This window comes from Dermacentor andersoni, chromosome 5 (genome assembly GCF_023375885.2).
Source record: "Dermacentor andersoni chromosome 5, qqDerAnde1_hic_scaffold, whole genome shotgun sequence".
NCBI classification, from domain to species: domain Eukaryota; kingdom Metazoa; phylum Arthropoda; class Arachnida; order Ixodida; family Ixodidae; genus Dermacentor; species Dermacentor andersoni.
In genome coordinates, this window is record NC_092818.1 from 92,167,305 (window position 1) to 92,190,204 (window position 22,900).

Sequence of the window (22,900 nt, forward strand, 5' to 3'; positions counted from 1 at the left end):
CCTGGAAATTAATTTCAAGTGAATACGTCTTTCAAACTCACTAGCTACAATTTGTAAACTGCAATATGTGCCGTAATGTTACAAGTGAATTAGTGAACTTGTGAGAATCAGTTGAATGTGTTTCAATTTCTTGTGCAAGTAAGGCCCACCTCTGAATAATCCAGCTCAAGAACAAGAATTATGCTGCCTGGCACAGGCAACTTAAAAAAAAAAATCTGTAGAACTCAAAGAGGATCACTCTGTACAATCCTTATTTGTTGGTAGAATGGTGCGTGCCAATTTCAGTAAACATTATTTACTTTTGAAACCTGGCAATCACAATAAGTGATGTCATGGAAGCTGTTTATTATGCTGCATTGCTTCTAGCATGATCCTGTTGTGTTTTCGGCAATGATAACGTTACTACGCAGGTCATTCCATATCAATCGACTTATTCATATTGACTACTTCAGATTTTTACATGAAAAAAGAACAGCTATAAGTGACATGCTGGAAGACTTTAAAAATTATTCCTCGTGCGAGTTCCATTTCAAATTTATTCAGTGTCACAAAAAAATTACAAAAGAATTCACAAAAAGTCAGGTGTGATGCAAACATGAAAGGTACATCATTGCAATGACCGGAGACCTTTTGCTGCACTTTAAATTTAAGCCAACTTGTACTTATTAATTCTTACTCATGTGTTTTAGATAGCAAAATAAACCATTTTTGCAACATTACGTAATATGCAGTTTTTACTGAACGTAACTATCCGGCAATGGCACAGATGCACTTGCAGGTGTGTCATTTCATGCCGAATAGACCGGCATTTTTCAACACCACAGATGTAGCTGAAAACATTGCCACATGTTTACTGGAGTTCAAAACTCCTTTCTCACTTTTATTTTTGCCAAAAATGTTTCATTTTTGGCGAGTTTATTTTTCCTGCTCAGTTGAGCTAGAGGACGTCAATCAGCTTTTGTTTTGAAATGCACATTGCATGGATCGACGCCTTCAAATGGTGTGCACGGAAATACGGTGAAGTGATGCGACTGCCAAATTAGCCCATTTTTCAAATACTTGAATACTTCGAGTGCTTTTGGCACCAACAAAAGTGAGTAAAATTGCAATGGGTTAATTTTTCTCGTAACGAAAAATTTAGAAGACAGAAATTAAATACAGAATAGTAGCCCAGGTGACATAGTATAGCAGAAAAATATTTGAAGCTCTGAAGCTTCAACCGATCACCTGTAAAGAAACTGAAAATTCTAATCATTTGCCAGAAGGTTCATGTTCAAGGTAAAAATAGCTTTGGCGGTCGGCCAAAAAATATGTGATACAGTATCGGATAGCTCTACATGTCTGCAATACAAGTGCGCCGATAAAAAAGAAGGCATTATTTTTAAATGTGAAAAATTCTTTTCTTTTGAATTTTTGTCAGCACTGGCTTTTCTCCAATGTGTGCAGAAGCTTGCTGGCGGGAATGCCAACAAAGCTGGCTTTGTTGCAACACAGATGACAAAGAAGTGGTGCTGGCGTCTGAATTTTATTGCCAAAAGATGCACGCTCTAATGCAACAAGGCTTGTGCTTGGTGTGGGCCAGGTAAACCATACAGCCATTGCACACAAAATATCAATACGTGTTAAATTCGTGAGGGAGTCCTGCAGTGCTGAGATACGTTTCATGCAGTTTAGAAAAAGAAATATTTGCTATTACATAGCCAGTAAATCGAGAAAGAGTGCTGATATTGTACATGCAAAGCATTTTAAAGGACATGTCGCACTGCAATGCAATATATCAACATGCAATGCGACATACAGGGAGCAGGACACTTTGTGCCCTGCTCCCTGCAACCCAATGACGATGCAAGTAGAAAACATCTTCATAATTAAAACTGAACACATACACGAGTACGAACAAATTCTTGTGGTGTTACATGTTACCAATGTTTGAGAGCTGGAACATCCATATCTATAAAAGTTGTAAGTGCCGTGTTCAGGCTGATGTGGTCAGATGGCATTGTTGACCACTTTTCGGGTTGACAGGAAAAGCAGACAGACCATAGTAAGGAAAGGTATGCACATAAGACACAAAAAGAACGAATAGAAAAATGTGAACACGATTCTTTTCATTCCTCTTGTGTCCATGTTTCCTATGCTTGCATTTCTATACCATAAATCCATATGAACTTGCTCAACTTTGTTGCTTCGTTTTAACAGGTGCAAATGTTGCTTGCAAAATTTCTATATATTGTAAATGGTAATGCTGGTGTATATCTCCAGCCAAATTGTTTTGTTCATTGGAATAGGTTATTTCAGGCGATGAACCACCCAAGTCGTACATTACAACGTGGATAACTCGCAACATTTAAGATATAGCTGGAAACGGGGCCGAAATCATAGCACACAGGACATACACCACACTGGACGTGTCGTGTTTTCACGTTTCCTCCTAGTGTCATTGTCTTCTACACCCCTTATTCTTTGTGTCAGTGTTGTCACGTTGCATTTGGGTTCTGCACACGGCATGTACACAGCATACGTAGAAATTCGAGTCCAAGAAACAGCAAGCCACTTGAATATGAACTAACATATTTATTCTACTTTACCGAAAAAAGAGAACTTGCATGACTAGACCCTAGAGCAGGGTGTGAGACCGGGCTAGTTGGTATTCCATGCTGAAGTGACTAGCGCAAGAGTGAACACTAGACACTAAAAATGCGAAAAGGAGAAGAGCTAACTATAAACTGGTGTTTATTACAAAAAGGTATGTATATATGCTCTCGCGCACTTGATCATAATCAGTTACAATCGTGCAAGTCAACATTGTCATCACAAATAAACAAGAGTGCACCAAGGTTGCGCCAAGGCGGCCTCCCATATACAGACCCCAGGTGTGCAAATTCTTTAATGTGAATGCTAAGGATGGTTTGCTAACGCACTTGGTTCTGCGATAGCCGCTGCCTCAATGATGGGCTTATTGTTTTCTTGTGCATTGCTTGCTATTATTTCTGTTCTTTTTAAAGTGCAGATGACATTTGCATTGGGATCAGTGGATTCCAAGGAAACCTTCTCTCTCTTTCTGTATTTTCTGATTATGTTCCTGTAGTCTGATGTTTAGGCACCTTCCCGTTTGTTCCAAGTAACGCTGCCCGCAGGGAAGAGGTATGCCATACACTACTCCTCTTGAGCATTCGACGAAACCCTTTCTGTGAGCAATGTTACATGATCTTGATTGTCTGTTGACAGGGCTGGTTTTGGCGCTAACTGAGATAACTTGTGGGGCGCGAAAAAAATGACGAACTCCCGCCCTTTGGCCTATCTTCTTTAGTGTATGCAAGATAGCATGAATGTATGGGATGACCGCTAGATTCCTGCAAACAGTATCATGTGGGTCAGGAGGGGTATCACAAGTTCGTTTGAAGGCTGTTGGTTATCCCAGCTCCCTTATTGTTTCCGTTTCAGAGACACTGCGTAAGAAGTTGCAATCTTGTGATACCCCTCCAGGCCCACGTGATACTGTTTTCAGGAATCTAGCAGTCATCCCATACATTCACGCTGTCTCCCATAAACTAAAGAAAATAGGCCGAAGGACTGGAGTCTCAGTCGTTTTTTCCGTGCCCAGCAAGATATCTAAGTTATGCACCAAAACCATCCCTGTCAGCAGACAATCAAAATCATGCAACATTACGCACAGAAAGGGTTTCATCGAATGCTCAAGAGGAGTAGTGTATAGCATACCTCTTCCCTGTGGGCAGTGTTACGTGGGACAAACATGAAGGTGCCTAAATGTGAGACTACAGGAACATAAGCAGAAAGTACAAAAAGGAAGAGAGCGTGTCCTTGGAATCCACTGCTCCCAATGCAAATGTCATCCATTCTTTGAAAAACAGAAATAATAGCAAGCAACGTGCAAGAAAACACTAAAACACTAGACTCATCATTGAGGCAGCGGCTATCGCAGAAGGCCACTGCGTTAGCAAACCATCCCTAGAATTGACATTAAAGAATTTGCACATTCAAGGTCTGTATGTGGGAGGCCGCCTTAGGCCTTGGTGCCGCCTAGGTGCGCTCTTGTTTATTTGTGATGACCATGTTGACTTGCATGATTGTAACTGATTATGATCAAGTGCGCTAGGAAATATATACATACCTTTTTGTAATGAACACCAGTTGGAAGTTTGCACTTGTCCTTGTCGCTTTTTTAGAGTCTCGTGTACTGTGCTAATCACTTCAGCATAGACACTAGAAATGGTCTTACTAGCGGAAAGATTGCTTAATAATTGGAATGACTGGCTGCTTGCAGATGCCTTCGGCTTTGCCTGAAAAGACACACCAATCAATTAAGGCTCTTCAATTATTACCCCCATCAGCACCATTGTTACTCAGATAAACAATAAATGATTTCTAATTCACAACTGTCATTACAAGTACTCTTGTCAAAAGAAATGGTTCAGACTCAGCAACGTTGGCATATATTCATTCGTAGGCTTATAGCATAAAAAGCTTCAGGTGGAAAGGACCCACGTCAATTGATGGGTTGCTTGGAACCGGCAAATATGTCACGTGCACATTATGACATTCAGAGATTACATTTCCCACATTTGGGAAGAGATGCCATGGCCACATACTGCGGACATAGCTCTCAACTTTCACTGCTCCATTAAACAACCTTGCAGATTTTTCTGATCCCAAAACAATGAAGCACTCTTGAAACAAGCTCAAACCATGCATGTTCTTTACTTCTGATGCAGAACAAGCAAGCCAATGATACTGTGCAGCTGACAAGCTGGTAGAATAGCAACAATATATAAAGAAACCATGCTTGCACCACAACTGCGTCATAACACCTATCAGCCCCTTTCAGATATGGTTTGTTGTGTCACAAAAGAAGTATCGATGTGTAGTATTCTTTTTACTCAAGCAGTGAAAATTGAAAGTTACGGTCGCAAATGCATCAACATACGCTCCCCATCTTCTTATGAAGTTATATTGCACTGTGTTAACCGAAAAATTTGCCCTTTTGTTAGTGTGTGCTTTTCAAAGCAACCGGTAGCATTTTTGTGATGTAAAGAAACTTGCAACTATGCCTGGACCCCATACATGGCTCCAGCAGGCAGTACTGTTTATTCTGTCCGTTTCTTGACTTGCAATTCCAGAAACAAACAAATAATGCAACATGTTTTTCCAGATTGTGTTGCTTCATGTGAATGTGCTTAATTCGGGAAATTTGTGAAATTAATCAAGCTTCTCCTAAAAAATTTCAGAGTAATTCATTAACATTCCCAAACATGAGCACTTACCGTGGAGTTTGAGAGCCAATGAGACAGAGCTATTTGCTCAAATTTCTATGACTTTCATGGCAACAGGATGACCTAATTCTGTGCTGGTAATAAATGCAAAGAAAAAAAAACTGGCTAATTTGTGCCATATCGCATTCCAATTTTTTTTTCTTTTTTATACCATAGTGGGGATAGTCTGTGGTAATTAGTTGGAATTAATGCTATTGGCCTGCAGTCTGGGACAAAATATTTTTAGTGCCGCAGCGATAACACTTTTTCTTTGGGATCTATCCAAAATGCAGATTCCGTAAAATCCAGGGAAAATGCCTCTAACTAAACAGGTGATTCTATATTGCTTTTGCAGAGACGACCTTTTTTTTCTCTAGCGAAACTAAAGTTGATTTCATTGTTGTCAGGCTCAGGCAGCAAAAAGGAAATTTTCATCAAAATTAAAAGTGGTTGCCAAACATGTCGAGTTTAATTTATGTGAACATACCCTACTGTCTGCAGTGCACATGTTGCCACATTAAAGGCCTGAAAGAAGGCAATGAAATATGTTACTTAAGGCAATTAGTCACAGGAGTCCTAGATCAGAAGAAGAAAATTTAAAGACTAAAAATTGTTTGGAACACTTATGTCACACACTACTGAGTCACAATCTATAGCTTGCCATTAGTCTTAAAAGTACCATCATTGCATTGTGCTAAAACTAATCTAAGGGACTGAAACCTGGCATGATGAAAAAGACTCCTGAGAATGAAGGCCTACTCAACAAGCAATGGAACAAAAAAAATGATATGCATGATAAATAAGAAAAGATGCTGTTGAGGAAGGTAAAAACTAAGCACCATGACAAAATTTGTAAATATGCAAGCATAGGATTGAGTCAGTTGACGCAAGCCAGATATATTTACAGATCACTTGGAAAGGCCTTCGCCCCGCAGTGAACATAATGTATGTGAGAGCACTGGGCCTCTTCAATTATGCAGTCCAAGACTGTCTGCAAACCGCCTGTGGCTTCTGGTCTGGCTAGCACTGACCAGAAGAGCACATCACAGTCACGTTATCCAGCTGTCTGGGACTGTCCAAGGGTTTGTTTCAAAGCACCATGATTGGAAGTTGCTCTCCTGGCTGCTGTTGTCTGCTCTTAGCTACTTCTAGATAGCGACCTCCCCAGCAAATTCAGTAACATGGCCTCCAATATGGTGCAGTCTCGGAGGTCACGTCGCCGACACAACCACAAAGCTTGCATAATGGAATTGCAGCCTGAGCACATTGAACATGTCCACGAAACTCAGTTTACACTGTACTCTCGCTCTTCGTGCCCCTTAACCACTGTATTTAAGCCAGCTCATTCATTGCCTGCAAAATTTAAGCGTCATTGCCACACAAAAATAAGCAAAAACACGGTCGTGCCACATCACTGTTCAGCCAGAAAGCACATGCCGATATCCTCAAAGCTCGTGAAACCGTCTACTAAAGACCCGTGTGTCTAGGACAGAGCGCGTCTACACTGTCTACTAATCCTGCATGACCAAAAGCAAACACTCGAACTTGGTAACAGAAGGGATCAACATACGTGTCAACCGTAATCGGCAAAGCTCTGATTATACAGGGTGTTCCATGTAACTTGAGTCAAACATTAAAAATATGAAAATGCGACGTAGCTCGACAGAACCAGGGTAATGTTGTTTGCTGTCACTTGGAGATACTCAGATTTATTTTCATTCCATCTGCCTTAATTAAACTTTTCAAATTTTGTTATTAAATTACAAGTGTCTATGAGAAAACTGTAGAGCAACATGAAAAGCTTCCCATACAGCTTTCTCTTGTTCGAGACATGCTACATAGAAGTGTTTTTTCGAGCGTGAAAGAAGCTTGCGAATACACACAAAGTGCTGCGAATAGCCAGTCGCAGAAGAAACCATACCAGAATTAACCATATTTGAAGGTTTGTATAATTAGGCGGGAGAGCTGCACTTGCTGGATGGCTCATCATTTAATTTGGAGAAAAAAGTTCAGCAGTGAGCAGTAGTTGTATCACTAATAACCTTGAACCTCTTTTATAATTATTTTGTAAACATCTGTTGTCGAACAGCCTAATCATTAAAGTTTTGAACACGTTGCACACAATTATAGCACGGACTACACGAAAAAAAAAAAAACAGTAATAGAACTTACCAAACATAATATTAGTGTGGCGGCAGGTCAAATGGCTTCTAAGCAATGCTTGCGTCCTTCCTGGTGGAACAGAGAAACACGTTAGGCTTACACTGACAGCACCCAAACCACACAAGCTTAAGTTGCAAACAAGTTCCCCAGAACATAGGAAGTTCTAATTAGATACGGTCAAGCTGCTTAACCATGTCGGAGACATTCAATGACAGAATTTACTTTCATGGAGTCTCCGCTATGTGAAATACGCGCTAATACAAACATGCTGGCACACAGAATCAAATTGCATGTATGAAAATTCTGAGTAAAACTATATTACCTAGAACCCACAGGTCGCTTACTCCTTGTGAAGTACAGGTGACTCTCTAACCTACACTCAGAGGGTGGAAAATTCGGGATCCTCTCTGGTGAATAACTAACTATATCTCTACCGGTACCCAGCAATACAAAGGTGAAATGCAAGTATTATATTGACTAAAGAAACAGCAAAGTGCTACCAAGCAAGTACAATAAATAAATTATTTAGAATTCATCTTCATGTCAGGCTAATCAAGTTAATTTTCTTTAGATCACATGAGAGAATAATTAGAAAAAAATATTGGAATCAGTCAACACCGTTGAAGCAATTTTATGATTGCCTGCAGATAGAAGTTGTTGAAATAAGACAAGGGGCAGGGGAAGGAAAGACAAAGTGCGATAAAACAAAATGGGGCCTGTGCTATGCAAAACAGCAGATGTAAGAGATGGAGACCCTCAGGTGGTATTTTGCAATATTGTTTCGAGAAATTGTTTCAAGGAGCATGTCTCCTTAATTATATTCACGTAATCTTTAGAAATGGATAGCATAAAGGATATACTTGTTGACAGTTTCATAGTGAGTCATGAACACGATGCACGCGGGAGTTAAAAAAGCATCTTTAAGAATGCTGTAGAAACTTGCAAAAAGCAAGTCGAAAGCAAGTTTTTATAACCTCTCACAACAGCGAGTTTTGCCTACAACTGTTGTAACATTTCCTCGCAACGTGCAGCACTGTTTTCACACACAGTTTGAATCACTATGTCACAAGCTTTGGAAACAAAAGTGCATAAGTGCTAAACAAGCAGATATGATGCCCTACCCCTATTGCATGGTCACTTTTATCTACACCACCGCATGTAAATGGATCATGTCATCCGTTTGGTAGCTTCTGATCATGTATCTCTTAACCGCAAATTCTGCCAGAATGTGATACCTACCGATTACTTGGGGATAGCACGAAAAGACAGGAGAAGGCTAGACAACACGAGCACAAGTTAAGACTTTTGTTTAAACGCACACGCACACACACACATAAATATTAGGCCTATTTGTCCTGCCTAGTTGCAGCTGCAGGACAGCAGGATGTTGTAAACAACAACCACACAGTTGAACTGCTGCATGTGCCTCTTGCTAAACTTCGTGTCAAAGCCTGGCCTGATTCACCTTTTTGAATCCAGATTGCTTGACCTAACAAATAAAAGTTCTAGCTCTCCGAACAGTCTTTTTGAGACTATGGCTGATCTTGTGAATGTGATCTAACAGTGGTCGCCCCACTGTAGGCCAATGTTAGACCTGGGTCTAGAAGTTCTCCTCCACTTGGTGATGTCTCGACTTGTCGAGGACGCTATTTCGTGCTCCTGTGACAGAGCTTCACAGTCAAAGAGTGCGCTGATGCAAAAGGCAGAATTCCCTCCTTAAAAATGGGGCATAGATCCAGTGCAGATCGCTGTCTAGTGGTAATTTTCCAGTAGAACACTTTGTGGGGCTACTTGGTTCAGAGCTTACAGAAGGTGAAGCGCCAGCAGAGACAGCACACTAAGAAAGAACAAAGACAGCACAAGGCGCTACTTGCAACTGTTTGTTGAGGTCAAAAGCGGCTGAATATATAGCCATGGGGAGAGGGGGGAAGAAAAAAAGAGAAGCACTGATTATGTGAATGTGCACGCGCAAGAACACAGAAGCTGTATATGAAGGGAATCACAAGATTAACCAAAATCTAAAACTTATCTAAAGACATGCATCCATTTGCGTAAATATTCAGAAACGGGGTGCTGACACAGGCGCCCCCTCTATATTTAATCTGGTTGGCCTCCAACAGTTCACTCACCACAGTGTCTTTGCTTTTAAAAATGATTGTCGTATCATGTTTAACAGCCTCGGAAGAGAACAGCAGTTTACAATAGGTAGCGAGGCACTGGAAGTGGTAAGTGGTCATATCGTATTCTCACAAAATGGCGCATAATCTCAAACATGTCACCGTGAAATACAAAATTCCTGTTGTTTTTTCCGTCCCCCAAAAACTTGCTAGTTTGTGCCGCCTAATTGGATTTTATGACTCTAAGAAAGTAGAGTGTTCTATTAAACCCACAAGCCCTTTTGTGAAGTCTGAAGAAGGGGTCGTACAACGCATACCGCTAAAGTGCGGCAAAGAGCATATCGGACAAACTGGCCGATGCATTAATGAACGCCTGGGGGAGCACAAGCTGTCGCTCAAAAAATGGTTATGGCTCAAACTTGCCGCTTCATTGCAAGGCCTGCGAGAATGAGAATAACCAATTATGTGAAGCAAGGCTTCATGACACAAAAATCGTGTTTAAGAGTAAAGACACTGTGGCGCGTCAACTGTTGGAGGCCAACCAGATTAATAGAGGGGACGCCTGTGTCAGCACCCTGTCTCTGAATATTTACACAAAAAAATTCATGTTTTTAGATAAGTTTTACATTTTCGTTAATCTTGTGATTCCCTTCATATACATCTTCTGTGTTCTCGTGCATGCGCATTCATGTAATCAGTGCTTTTTTTTCTTCCCCCTCTCCCCACGGCTATATATTCAGTCGCTTTTGACCTCAATAAACAGTTGCAAGTAGCACCTTGTCCTGTCTTCGTTCTTTCTTAGTGTGCTGTCTCTGTTGGCGCTTCATCTTTTGAAAAGTAGTTTTCCCCCTTCCAAGAACTCATCTAGCACTGTAGAGAAGACAGAAAACAAATCACTGTACCCATTTGGTAGCCTTACTTCACATCATATAGGGTAGAAAGTTTGCAATGAAGTAGAATACCTTTACTATGCTGGTCCTCACAGCAGCTAGTGTTTTACGACTAGTTGACAGTGTTTTCGGCAGTGAAAAGTTGCTAATAAAGGGGTTTAGAAACTTTTTAATGCCTCCCACAAAGCGCCACGCATGTTCAAGTAAGGAAAGCTACTACTGAAAGGCAAGCTCCGCTATCTGGGCCTGAAGATTTTCTGCGGTGAGCATCGAGCTGGAGCTATTCCCCGCACTCAAAGGTGTTTTTAGCTTTCCTACTGGTGCACTTGAACAATGAAGCATGTTGTTGCTACAGGAACACCAGAGAGCCCTTTTAACACTTGATACCCCCCCGAAGTGGAAGGGAGCTTCCATAACCAAGTACAATGTTTGATTTTAACAGTGCATTCGCACTGCCTTTAGGCATGCATCGCCAACAAGCATTTAATGGAGTTGAACGTAGCTGACGTCTCAGGTCAGACAACTTTGAAGGAATCCAAGGCCTGCGACTGTTAGGCAATTTGTACACAAAGGCAGCCGTCAATTCGAGCAAATTGGTCAGGGAGTTGGAACAACCTTTTTATTTTCAGCGCCAAGCAATCTGGGCATGTGCAAAATGTTAACCGGACCAGAATAACATGTGAAGTTTGCATCAAAAAGTATGAGCTGGAGTTCATAGGAAGTACGGTTGGTGCTGTTTACAACATCCCACTGTCCTGCAGCAACAATTATGTAGGACAAACCAGTCGACGACTCAAGGATTATCTTCCAAAACATGCACAAACCCTTGACACAATATGCGGGAGGAACGTGGCCTATCGATGGTGCTTTGTGCATTTGCACACCAAATGTTTAGCAGGGAAGTATCTTCATGACACATTTTCAAAACATACACAACTTGCAGAATAGCTCCCACTATGCTAGCGTGTCATCACTTAACCTGCTCGGCAAATTGAAGTACTCAGATCAAACTGCAGGAGCGTTTTGAATTGGACTGCTTGGTGCATGTTTCGAAGGGAATCGAACAGGGTTACAGACAGGACAAAGGGCATATGTTGCTGTGTCTGCTGCCGTCACTTCGTACTGGCAGTAGCACTGTTCATTCCCTTTTAAATATTCATATATTTTGGTCGCCTGACCCTGTGACACAGCTGCGAGCTCAGGCTATAATTTTACATCGTTACGCTGGCTTCCAATCTCGTACTTAATTATGTCGTCGTATATCTGCCTATTATAGTTAGCTCAACACTAGCTCACAGTGAGCTTACTAGTGGCTAAACTTAGTTACCATGGAGCCCAAGCATGACAGTGCTAGTGATCAGTGTGCAGTGTTTTTGCATACTCATTAGGGCAACACTAGACAAACAATTACTTTATTGATGCATGTTTTACCTATTGTCTCAAATCCTGAATTCTGGCACTATTAGTGTCTTTCAAACATCATTCATATGTGCACCCAAGTCAGTTATGCAACAATATCACTTTCAAGTCAACGTGCTCATGCTGAACCAATTTGTTGCCACACGAAAACAAATCGTCAATTATCTTTCGAATGCATCTGCAAAAATTACTTGCATAGGCCTCATCATTCCACCAACATTTGCAGTCGCTGTCCATTAAGACTGCATATGCAAGACAGATATACACTAGAATGGCACAGCTTACCACAACAAAGAGCACCACACGATAGATGGCTGTGGCACACTGGTATCGTAAGCAGGCCCCCATGGCTGAGAAACTGAGCGCAAACCGGCACAGACATTCTTCACTGGTGCAATAGCTGCAATTGAAATACAAATATCAGGTATCTTCCGACCGGTCGTCCATACTAAAGCAAAAAGAGTTTCATATACGATTACACTTTTGCATATAAGCTTGTCACCGAATTACAGATTGCTGTGGTATTATCTTAAGTTGTATCATTCAACTAATTTTAAAAAAGATTTCATGAAGCACCTTCTATTTGGCGAAACCGCAGACATATTTCTCAACATAACTCACAACATGCATTTTAGAATAATTATTGTAGTGATGTGTATATGCTGAAAATTAGTCTACACAACAAGAGACAGTCAGTATTAAAACCAGCCTTTAACATCAGTGTTGACAGATCTTTTGGTATTTTTATACTAGTTTGGAACATTTGTAACTCTGGAATGTCCATTACACTCTTTTGGACACTATTCTGCTATTCTGTGTCAAGGTTACGTTAAAAATTACTTATCACATGCATTTGCTTTACAATTACGGCCGCATATGGGCAGAATTTACGTGGCAATAAACTTCCAGAATACGTGAAATGCTGACGTATTGCATCACAACGTTGATCGTCCGCTGAGTAGCTGTCAGAAGTAAAAACAAAAAAATTCAAGAAACATACGATGCCGACTACCAGCTAGCAAAAAAATTGGAGAATGCTTAAGCTTCGCCTTCAAGAGTGGAACGCGATAGCGTTATCGCACCCCATTCGCACCGCCCACTCATTCGTTCGGCATGCTCTTGAGTCACACAAAGACGAAACGTGCGCCTGAGCAAGCGAAACAAACCAAAGAATTCGGTGTCTCGGAGGGAGAAACTACCTGCGCGAGCCAAACGTCGGGATCGGCACGGACAGCCGGGCTGCGACGCGGCATGAAGGCGGACACGATCATGGGGCTGACGCCTCGATGGGATCGTCCTCTATCTCGCTTGGGAGCACCACACAGAAGCAAGACTCCTCGCCAGCAGCACGGCACACATTTCAGGGGACACTTTCCCACCAGACGCGCTACGGCGCAGCGATCACGTCAGAGGCGTCCTGCATCGGACGTTGCACCTAGGAATCGCGCTGTGAGCGCAAAGAGGAGCCACGTCGCCTAAACACGAGAGTTCGAGTGACGCACGCTGGAAGTTGGAAGGGGAGAGAGCGAGAAAACTTATTAAACGCAAGGGTATTGGGCATCCTCGCACTGGTCGCCGCACGGCCCCAATGCGCTCAAACGAGACGAAGGGGACGCGGGTGAGTGGCGCGCAACCTGTCGGGACAGCACCGTACATTGCGAGGAGGGGGTCTTCTGTGTTTGCTGCAAGGTGGCTCTGTATGTGCGCCAAGCGCAGAAGAAATATAGCGGAAACGTACTTTGCTACTCGTTTAACAGCGACTTCTGTAATTTACATGCTCATAATTACCGATATACACCGCAGTATAACTTTCTATGGCATGTTTCTAAGGCAACACCGCATTCACTAGAGGCGCCTTTGTCCCACTTTGAACCTTTGAACTCATGGCTGAGTGGTAGCATCTCTGTCTCACACTCCACAGACCCTGCATGGTTCGATTCCCACCCAGCCTATCTTGCAAGTAGATTTTATTTATGAACTGCCTTCCGCCATTTTTCGCTCACGGCCAACGCCGACGACGCCGACGACACCGGCTTTTCTGCGACACGAGCTCCATAACGCTGTCACATTAATAATCCATTTCTTCTGCAGCGACCCTTAATGGGTATCAGGCGGACACTTTCAATTGTGATCTCGCACGATTGCTCCGGCTCGATCCCAAAGTAATGGGCACCGTGTGACACCAGTGTTATCTAACATTGCAGATCGCGCGAAGTTACGGCAGCAAGCACGCTACACCATCCTTTCATTGTAATGTAGGGGAATCGCATCCAACATGCTCTATGAGGTGTTCATACACAAGCAAAATTTAAATTCCGGACAAGCAATCAATGAATTACTGGTATGAACACAGCGATTATGCACGCCATGCCAAGACACTGCGTCCTAAGCTTAATGAAAAATAGAATTTCGCTGATGCAATGCACTGCCGAATACGGCTAACATAGTGTTATACCGCGTCGTGAGAAATTGCTAAGGGGAACACTGACTTCACTTTATTTTGGAATGCCAAGAGACAGCAAAGCAGAGTGCAAATTCGAATGCCAACGTCAGTAAACCAGCTGCCACATACAGCCAACACCGGACTGCCACAGCCGTCGTCGACGCTGATACTGCCTATGCGTGTCAATGTACTCTATATGAAATCAGCACAACAAACGCTACACCCTTTATCACAGACTCGCAATGTGGCGGCTTATCAATCCTCATGGCCAAGCGGGAATGTCGTTACAGGGCATGCTCACACAGCACAGTTGAGCCCGCCACCGGCCATCGCGGTGCATTTCGCACGGCGACGTGCACTAACAACGAAAAAAGGACACTTAAATCACTTACCTCCATAGCAGTCCATCGTCAATTCTTTCCTATTCTCAGAGTCAAATCCGAATTCCACCTCTACACACCACCATTTTCAGTCGCTGTCCACTCATATCTCTGGCCAGCGTCCGAGCGTAAACACAACTCGACCTCACTACGCAATGCCGGCACGCCTAGGGACAAACGGCTACAACACGCGCTAATAGCGTCCTAGATCACCTTGCCCCGGGGTTGCCTCGAAACCAGAATGGTGCGTTTTGCACCGCCGTGGTGGCGCACTGCGGGGGGTCCACGACCTACTGTATAAAGAGTAGTACTCCCACGACAAGATTACAGTTGACCCTCCCACGACTTTATACAGTAGGTCGTGGGAGGGTCAACAGGTCAACATCGAGGACAAAACTGCACCCCGTGCAGGGTGCTTGCATGCAGCGCTACTTTGCCCCTGGCGCGCAAGACGTGCGCGAACACGCGCGCGCGGTGTTGAGCATCTGCGGCAAGCGCTTGAACCTTGTCAAATTGCGTGCTCCGACATACCTGGTTGCAAGCAAACACCAATGGATTTTGTAATTAATCCTGACGACCCGTTCAACGAACCTGTCCACTTTCGGCCGCTCTTCACCACATTGTTTTTGGACGAGGTCGATCAGCGTGCCGTCTTCGCTGTCAGACGAACTTGAAAAAAGCTCATCGATTGCAGCAATCAGCAGCGCTTCCTTTCTCATTGTCGACATATCCACTGGCTAACTCAGTCAACTCCGTTGAAACCGCAGCTATCGGGCCAGAGCATCCGCGGTTCTGCAGTCGGCAGTGCGCGCGCGCGTCCCGCAGTGCTTGCAGGGATTGCACCCCGGCGCACCGCCGATTTTCTCGGTGCGAGACGGGGCTATAGTGTACTAGAATAACATTATTCTAGTACATTATAGGACATTATTCTAGTACACTATAGACGGGGCAATGGAAAACCGCTCCAACAGGGTGCGCTTCCGGTGATCGAGGATGGTCGGTGCGCACCGGTGCGGTTGATCGAGGATGAAAGTGCGTACCAAGGCGCCCCGGTGCGGGTGATTGAGCACGCTGTAAGAAACGACAGAAGAAACCTCCTCCGTAGTGCCTAGGCAGAGTCATATATTCAAAGAGCAAAAGCCCCCAGAATTTCTCTCTCGCGTCCGCTCTTACTCGCGCCTGCGCCTAAACGGCTGCGATCCCTCAAATAAACGTGTCGTACTTCATGCTGGAACGCGCCGCGGTTTATTTTTCGCCCTCTGTGGCGATCGCTGGAACTTGAGAGTGTGCGGGGCCTTCGCTACGTCGTCGGTTGCTCCTTTGTGCTTCATAGGGTGCAGACAACGGAGGAAGGAAACTCAGGGGAGGCCGTGACGTCACTCTTCGTAAAGCGAAACTAAAGCCGGAAGTTGGTGTTGCTCATGGCGTTGCTCCGCCTATCAGGCCAGCTCTCCTCTCTTATTTACATTTCTCGCGAAACCACGCCGCGCTAAGCGCAACCGTGCTACTCGGACCCGCGCGCTCCGCAGCAATACTAAACAATCGTTAGCCCGTTAGCATGATTCCGCCAGAGAGGGCAAAATTTCTCGCGGATATTCCTTCGTCCGTTGCCGTTGCCGTGGCGCGGTACATTGCGTACAGCGTTGCATGCGCGTTCATTTCACGAACTTTAGTTCCTCCTGTCCCACCTGGCCACAGCAACATCCGGTAGAGCACGGTCCAGATAACGCAGCGCAACAAAACACGGAGACCAACGCAAACCTGCCCGCACGGCGCCTTTGCCACGGTACGAAACCTATGGTGCAACACGTGTGAGCGCACAGAACAATAACAAAGCCGCCATTGTGGCCCGAAAGGCGGGGCCGCTACAGCAAAGAAATAAAAAAAACACCATAACAAAGGAGAACCTACAACGTCATTTCCTCCACACTTTTCTCCTAGCGCGCGGAGGGGACAGGGCCTCTCCTCAGTTTCCTTCCTCCATGGTGCAGACGCTCGTTCGCTGGCTCATTCCAGTTCTATTTGCTCATCGCGTTCGCTATGGAAGTGGGCGACGAAGCCGCCGAACCAATGTTAATAACACACAGTTAATCCAAGGAACACACCAAGGCACACCAACGCCTAGGTGCGAGCGCCACTACCATGCAGACACCTAATAGCGTCCTCGATCACCTCGCCCCGGGGTTGCCCCGAAACCAGAATGGTGCGCCTTGCACCGCCGTGGTGGCGCACTGCGGAGGGTCAACATCGAGGACAAAACTGCACCCATTGCAGGGTGCTTGCATGCAGCGCTACTTTGCCCCTGGCGCGCAAGACGTGCGCGAAAACGCGCGCGCGCACATTTTGTTGTTTGCAGGTGCTGAGCATCTGCGGCAAGCGCTCGAACCTTGACAAACTGCGTGCTCCGACATACCTGGTTGCAAGCAAACACCAATACATTTTATCATTAATCCTGACGACCCGTTCCTGACGACCCGTTCAACGAACCTGTCCACTTTCGGCCGCTCTTCACCACATTGTTTTTGGACGAGGTCGATCAGCATGTCGTCTTCGCTGTCAAACGAACTTGCAAAAAGCTCATCGATTGCGGCAACTAGCAGCGCTTCCTTTCTCATTGCCGACATCTCCATTAGCTAACTCCGTGAACTCCGTTGCAACCGCAGCTGTCGGGCCAGAGCGTCCGCGCTCTGCAGTCGGCAGTGCGAGCGCGCGTCCCGCATTGCTTGCTGGGATTGCACCCCGGCGCACCGCCGATTTTCTCGGTGCGAGACGGGGCAACAGAAAACCGCACCAGCACGGTGCGCTTCCGGTGATCGAGGATGGTCGGTGCGCACCGGTGCGGTTGATCGAGGATAAAAGTGCGCACCAAGGCGCCCCGGTGCGCACCGGTGCGGGTGATCGAGGACGCTATTAGTCAAGGATTAGGGTCGCCTCCAGCTTTTTTTAGCTAATGCACATTGGGGGGCTAGTTGGTTGGGAACGTGCTAACATAGTGCATCGCGACCAGCACGAGGACAGTCAAGGATTTTGACACACACATAGCGCTCTTTACTGTGCTCTTCTGAGCAGCCTCATCTTAATAAATGTCACAGCTAACGGCAACTGTCACACTGTTACATCACACTGTCACACTCTCTGGTCACACCTGCAACTAGATACAATGGGAGTTTTAAGACGCGACGTAAAGTACACTTCGTCTCGACGGTCCTTGACTCCTGTCGCTAACACAGTGAACCCTTTCTTCCGTAACTCCGAAACTGTTATGCGGCTAATGTCCCTTGACTTCATAGCACAGACGGGTGAAGATGTAAGACCATGCAAGGCAAGTTCACCAAAGATGGTTTTCACTGTACTCCACGAGAATAACTCAGACACAAAGCTCATCTCCGTTTCCTTGATCCTCAAGGCTGCCTTTGTCCACTGAATATAAGAGGTCCGAGTCGCTCGTGTAGAACTGTTTCATTCAATTTTTGTTTTAGGCCCGTTGCCAAGTTTTTTATAGAGGACTGCAGGTAGTATATGAAGATCGGATCGGATGAGATGACAATGAGATGCCTCTTAAATCTTTTGTCCTTTTGAATTAGGCCGACGAATTCATGATACAGTCCTGCAGGCTCTTTCATCTCCAGGGCTGCGGCCATCTTGAGAGCTTCCAGGGTGTCCAACAAGACACCAACGTTGTTGGTGCTTGGTGCCGTCTTGCTTGTTGAACAAGCAGATCTCTTCAATTTTATTCTTATACCTTTAGTTGCCATTTGGCCCAGTAAGTATGCGCCGTCATATCTCCTTTCCTTGAGTTCTTCTAGAGCACTCACTAGATCATGCTCGTTCAATTTGACATCGCACGAAGTCGCAAAGATTTTGCATCTAACTCCTGTCACATCCTTGATCAAGTTTATTTCCCGGGCCAGAATCGCCTGAGGCTCTCCCTCAACGACGTAGAGCCGGTTGAGAAGGGTGATAACGTAGTAGAACAGTGTAAGCACGGGAACAGCAAACCTGAACTTCACTTCCATATTGCGAAGGAGCGAAGGCTTTGTATAACGCGTACTTACGCTCCCTTCACTTGTCATTCACAGTGTCGTCGGCCACTATAGTCCAAAAGGTTCGACATCGAATGTCGGTGTTGCAAAGATGATGATGATACCTTATTTAAAGGCAGAAACCCGCTGCGAGGAATAGGTCACCAACCGAATGGTGATATGATAAAAAAACAGCAACAGTAAAAACAAGGGAAAGTAAATAAATAATCGAATATGAGAAAAAACCGATCATAAATGAAATAAGATAGTGCATAATAAGGTAGTCAGCCTTGCCTAGACAGGATGCATGCTCATCATTCAACGAAAGGACTGGCCTACACGAGGTGTGGCACACGTTCAAGGCTATGGCAAGTCAGCGTAAAACACGCAGCGCTATTTCAAACATCCTGCTCAAAACTGGCCTGTCAGTCAGCCAGCTCCAAGATGATGCCGCGAAAACGTTTTTACCCCTACCGTCGACGCCTCCGAACGCCGAAATTTACCGGAAAACGCCGCCTGTGACCGATGAGCGCATCCAGACCCCATTCTCGCTCTTCCTGCTCGAACAGGCACTTTCTTCCATCAACGCGCGCGGCGCGCCAGGCTATGACGACGTGACGTGGGCGGCCATGAGGAATCTTGAAGAATACACAAAGAAACAACTTCTCGATGAGAAACGCAGCATGGGTCAACGGTGAAATCCCAGCAGGATAGAAGCATTCGATAACCACACCCATACCGAAACCAAACAGCCAGATGTACTGTCGAACATGCGCCTTATCTCTCACACTTACAACATGTTTACAACGTGTAAGCTGGGTGAGCGAATGCCCCTGACACGCTTATCTCACTTTCTAGAAACAGAGGGTCGCTTTCATCCAGCACAGATAGGGTCTAGACAGAACCCCAGCACTCATGACAGCCTCTTGCTTGTGAGGGAAGGTGTACTGCGTCAAAAGACAGTCGCGCAAACCGCCACCCGAGCATCCTCGTGACGGTGGACCTGGCGTTGTCACATCAGCTTGCAGGCTTGAGGATGTCGGTGGTGCTTGTGTTTGCATATCGTCTTCGTCGCTGGAAGGGGCGGACGCGTCTTCGTAGACCGATGACGGGAAAGAGTCGTGCCGCGTTCGTTTCGATACCGCGTTGGCCGTCGTTGACGGACTTGCGTGCGGTCTCTATGATGACGGTGGCGGCTGCGGCTGCGTTCGTCTGGTTTCCGATTGTTCTTTCGTCTTTGGCGTTCGCGTCTATGTTGTTGGTCAGCGGCAGCATGCTCAAAGCGTACTTCATACATCCCAGCAGAGCGTCCGGTGGTAGACGCTTCCGGAATGCCTTCAGGACGCTGTGTAGCCGTTCCTCGCTCCAGTCTTGGGTTGGCGCCATCAAAGATGATTGTCCCTCGTGTACTTCATGGTTGTCAGATGGAGATAGCTTCGATGACCCGGGGTCGTTCATCAATGCAGCCGTGGCCGATGCTACACCGATGAAGGGGTTGTGCAACAGAATATGAAACGCGAACAGCGCGCGTAACCGCCGAAGAGAAACGGCCGGAGCGCCAGGAAAAGACGCGCGCTCGATCGCATCCGAACCGGAAGTTGATCAGACGCTCAATAAAATTGCTTTTCTTCTATGCAGGCACCTGACAGCTAATATGATATTTCGCGGTCTTGTAGTATTGAACGCTATTATCACACAGAAACGCATGATAGTTTAGCTGATGATAGTATAGTTGATAGTGAAGATGATGTGATTAAACAAAATGTGCACATTAATTAACACTTAGGACCACTCTCTTTCACATCGTTGTAAGCTCAACGTATTTTAGTAACACTTGATATATTTAGATTGTTTTTAGTTAAAATAACAAAGTGACGTCCCTTCCGTGCGTTGCAGGAGCCGATTCTGTCTGGAGTTGTCTGGGGAACTGCGCGTTGCACGAGACGCTGCCAAACATAAATCGTCGTTTAATGAGAAAAACACGGCTCGCTTTGCCACTACGATAAGGAACCATTCCATCAGCAGGGTTATCTCGATTCATGTTCTGAGCGTGTGTCTGTACTTTTAAGTTCATGTTATTATTCCTGTCTAGGCAAGGCTGACTACCTTATTATGCACTATCTTATTTCATTTAGGATCGGTTTCTTTCTCATTTCGATTATTGATTTACTTTCCCTTGTTGTTACTGTTGCTGCTTTTTTTTATCATATTACCATTCGGTTCGTGACCTATCCTTCGCAGCGGGTTTCTGCCTTTAAATAAGGTATCATCATCATTTTTGCAACACCGGCATTCGATGTCGAAGCTTTTCGACGAGTGGCCGACGGCAGTTTAAGTAAGCATAAGTACGCTTTCTACGAAGCCTTCGGCGCTTCACAGTGGAAGTGAAGTTGAGGTATGTCGTGCCCTTGCTTACACTGTTTTCGTACCTGCTTCCTTCTCAACCGGCTCTTCGCCGTTGAGGGAGAGCCTCAGGCGATTCTGGCCCGAGAAATAAGCTTGATTAAGGATGTGACCGCCATAAGAGGCAAAATCTTTGCCACTTCCTGCGATATGAACCTGGACGAGGACGATTTAGTGAGTGTTCTCGAAGAACTCAAGCAAAGGAGATTTGACGGAGCTTACTTATTGGGTCGGATGACCACAAAAGGAATAAGAATAACATTGAAGAGATCCATTTGTTCTACAAACAAGGCGGCACCAAGCACGAACAATGTTGGTGTCTTGTTGGACACATTGGAAGCTCTAAAAATGGCCGCAATCCTGGAGATGAAGCCGCCTGGAGGACTGTATGATGAATTCGTCAGCCTCATTCAGAAGGAGACAAGATTCAAGAGACATCTTATTGTCGTCTCATCGGGTCCCATCTTCATACATTATTTACAGTCCTCTATAAAGAACTTAGCAACGGGTCTGAAACAAAAATTGAACGAAACAGTTCTGTACGAACGATTGGGACCTCTCATGAAGTGGACAAAGGCCGCCTTGAGGATCAAGGAAACGGAGATGACCTTTGTGTCTGAGTTATTCTCGTGGAGTACAGTGAAAACCATCTTTGGTGAACTTTCCTTGCATGGTCTTACATCTTCACCCGTCTGTGCTATGAAGTCAAGGGACATTAGCCGCAGAACAGTTTCGGAGTTACGGAAGAAAGGATTCACCGTGTTAGCGACAGGAGTCAAGGACCGTCGAGACGAAGTGTACTTTACGTCGCGTCTTAAAACTCCCATTGTATCTAGTTGCAGGTGTGACCAGAGAATGTGACAGTGTGAGTTGACAGTGTGATGTAACAGTGTGACAGTTGCCGTTAGCAGTGACGTTTATTAAGATGAGGCTGCTCAGAAGAGCACAGTAAAGAGCGCTATGTGTGTGTCAAAATCCTTGACTGTCCTCGTGCTGGTCGCGATGCACTATGTTAGCATGTTCCCAACCAACTAGCCCACCAACGTGCATTAGCTAAAAAAATGCTGGCGGCTTTCGTAATCCATGACTTAGGTGTCTGGTAGTGGCGCTCGCACCTAGGCGTTGGTGTGCCTTAGTGTGTTCCTTGGATTAACTTTGTGTCATTAACATTGGTTCGGCGGCTTCGTCGCCCACTTCCATAGGGAACGCGATGAGCGAACAGAACTGGAAAGAGCCAGCGAACGAACGTCTGCACCCTATGAAGCACAAAGGAGCAACCGATGACGTAGCGCAGGCCCCGCACACTCTCAAGTTCCAACGATCGCCACAGAGGGCGAAAAATCAACCGCGGCGCGTTCCAGCATGAAGCACGAGACGTTCATTTGAGGGATTGCAGCCGTTTGAGCAGGCGCGAGTCCCATCTTTGCCTGTTGGTATGGGGGACTACATTCTAATCAAACTTGGATCGATTGATATGTCTCCAAAAACAAGCAGTTCGCTGTGTTGAGAACCTTGGACCCCGCGATCACACGGCACCTTTTTTTCATAAAACATGCACTTTTAAAAATTAATCAACTGTACGAACTTAAGCTCGCTATTGGCGGCGAGGAGTTACGGAGTCGCCATCTATCGGAAGCGCCTCGCTGGCGTAGTATGAGGGATCACGCGGCGCGCTCCTCATAGGTTTTGCTGTCAGCGCTCACTGAAAACACCACGCACGAGCTCTCCCGGACATTTCTGTAAGTATTTTCGAAACGAGAGAAGTTTTTTACTGTCTAAACAATAATCTTGGG

General features: G+C 45.2%; 1 long non-coding RNA gene across 1 annotated transcript; it reads right to left on the reverse strand.

Annotated features, from left to right (window-relative positions):
• Positions 1-3,199: 3,199 nt before the first annotated feature.
• LOC140218488 (uncharacterized) lies at positions 3,200-15,007 on the reverse strand. Its single transcript, XR_011894765.1, has 4 exons — positions 14,695-15,007; positions 12,145-12,259; positions 7,443-7,502; positions 3,200-4,301 (listed from the first exon to the last, which is right to left on the reverse strand). It is a non-coding gene; the product is annotated as an uncharacterized lncRNA (long non-coding RNA).
• Between the last annotated feature and the right edge of the window lie 7,893 nt (positions 15,008-22,900).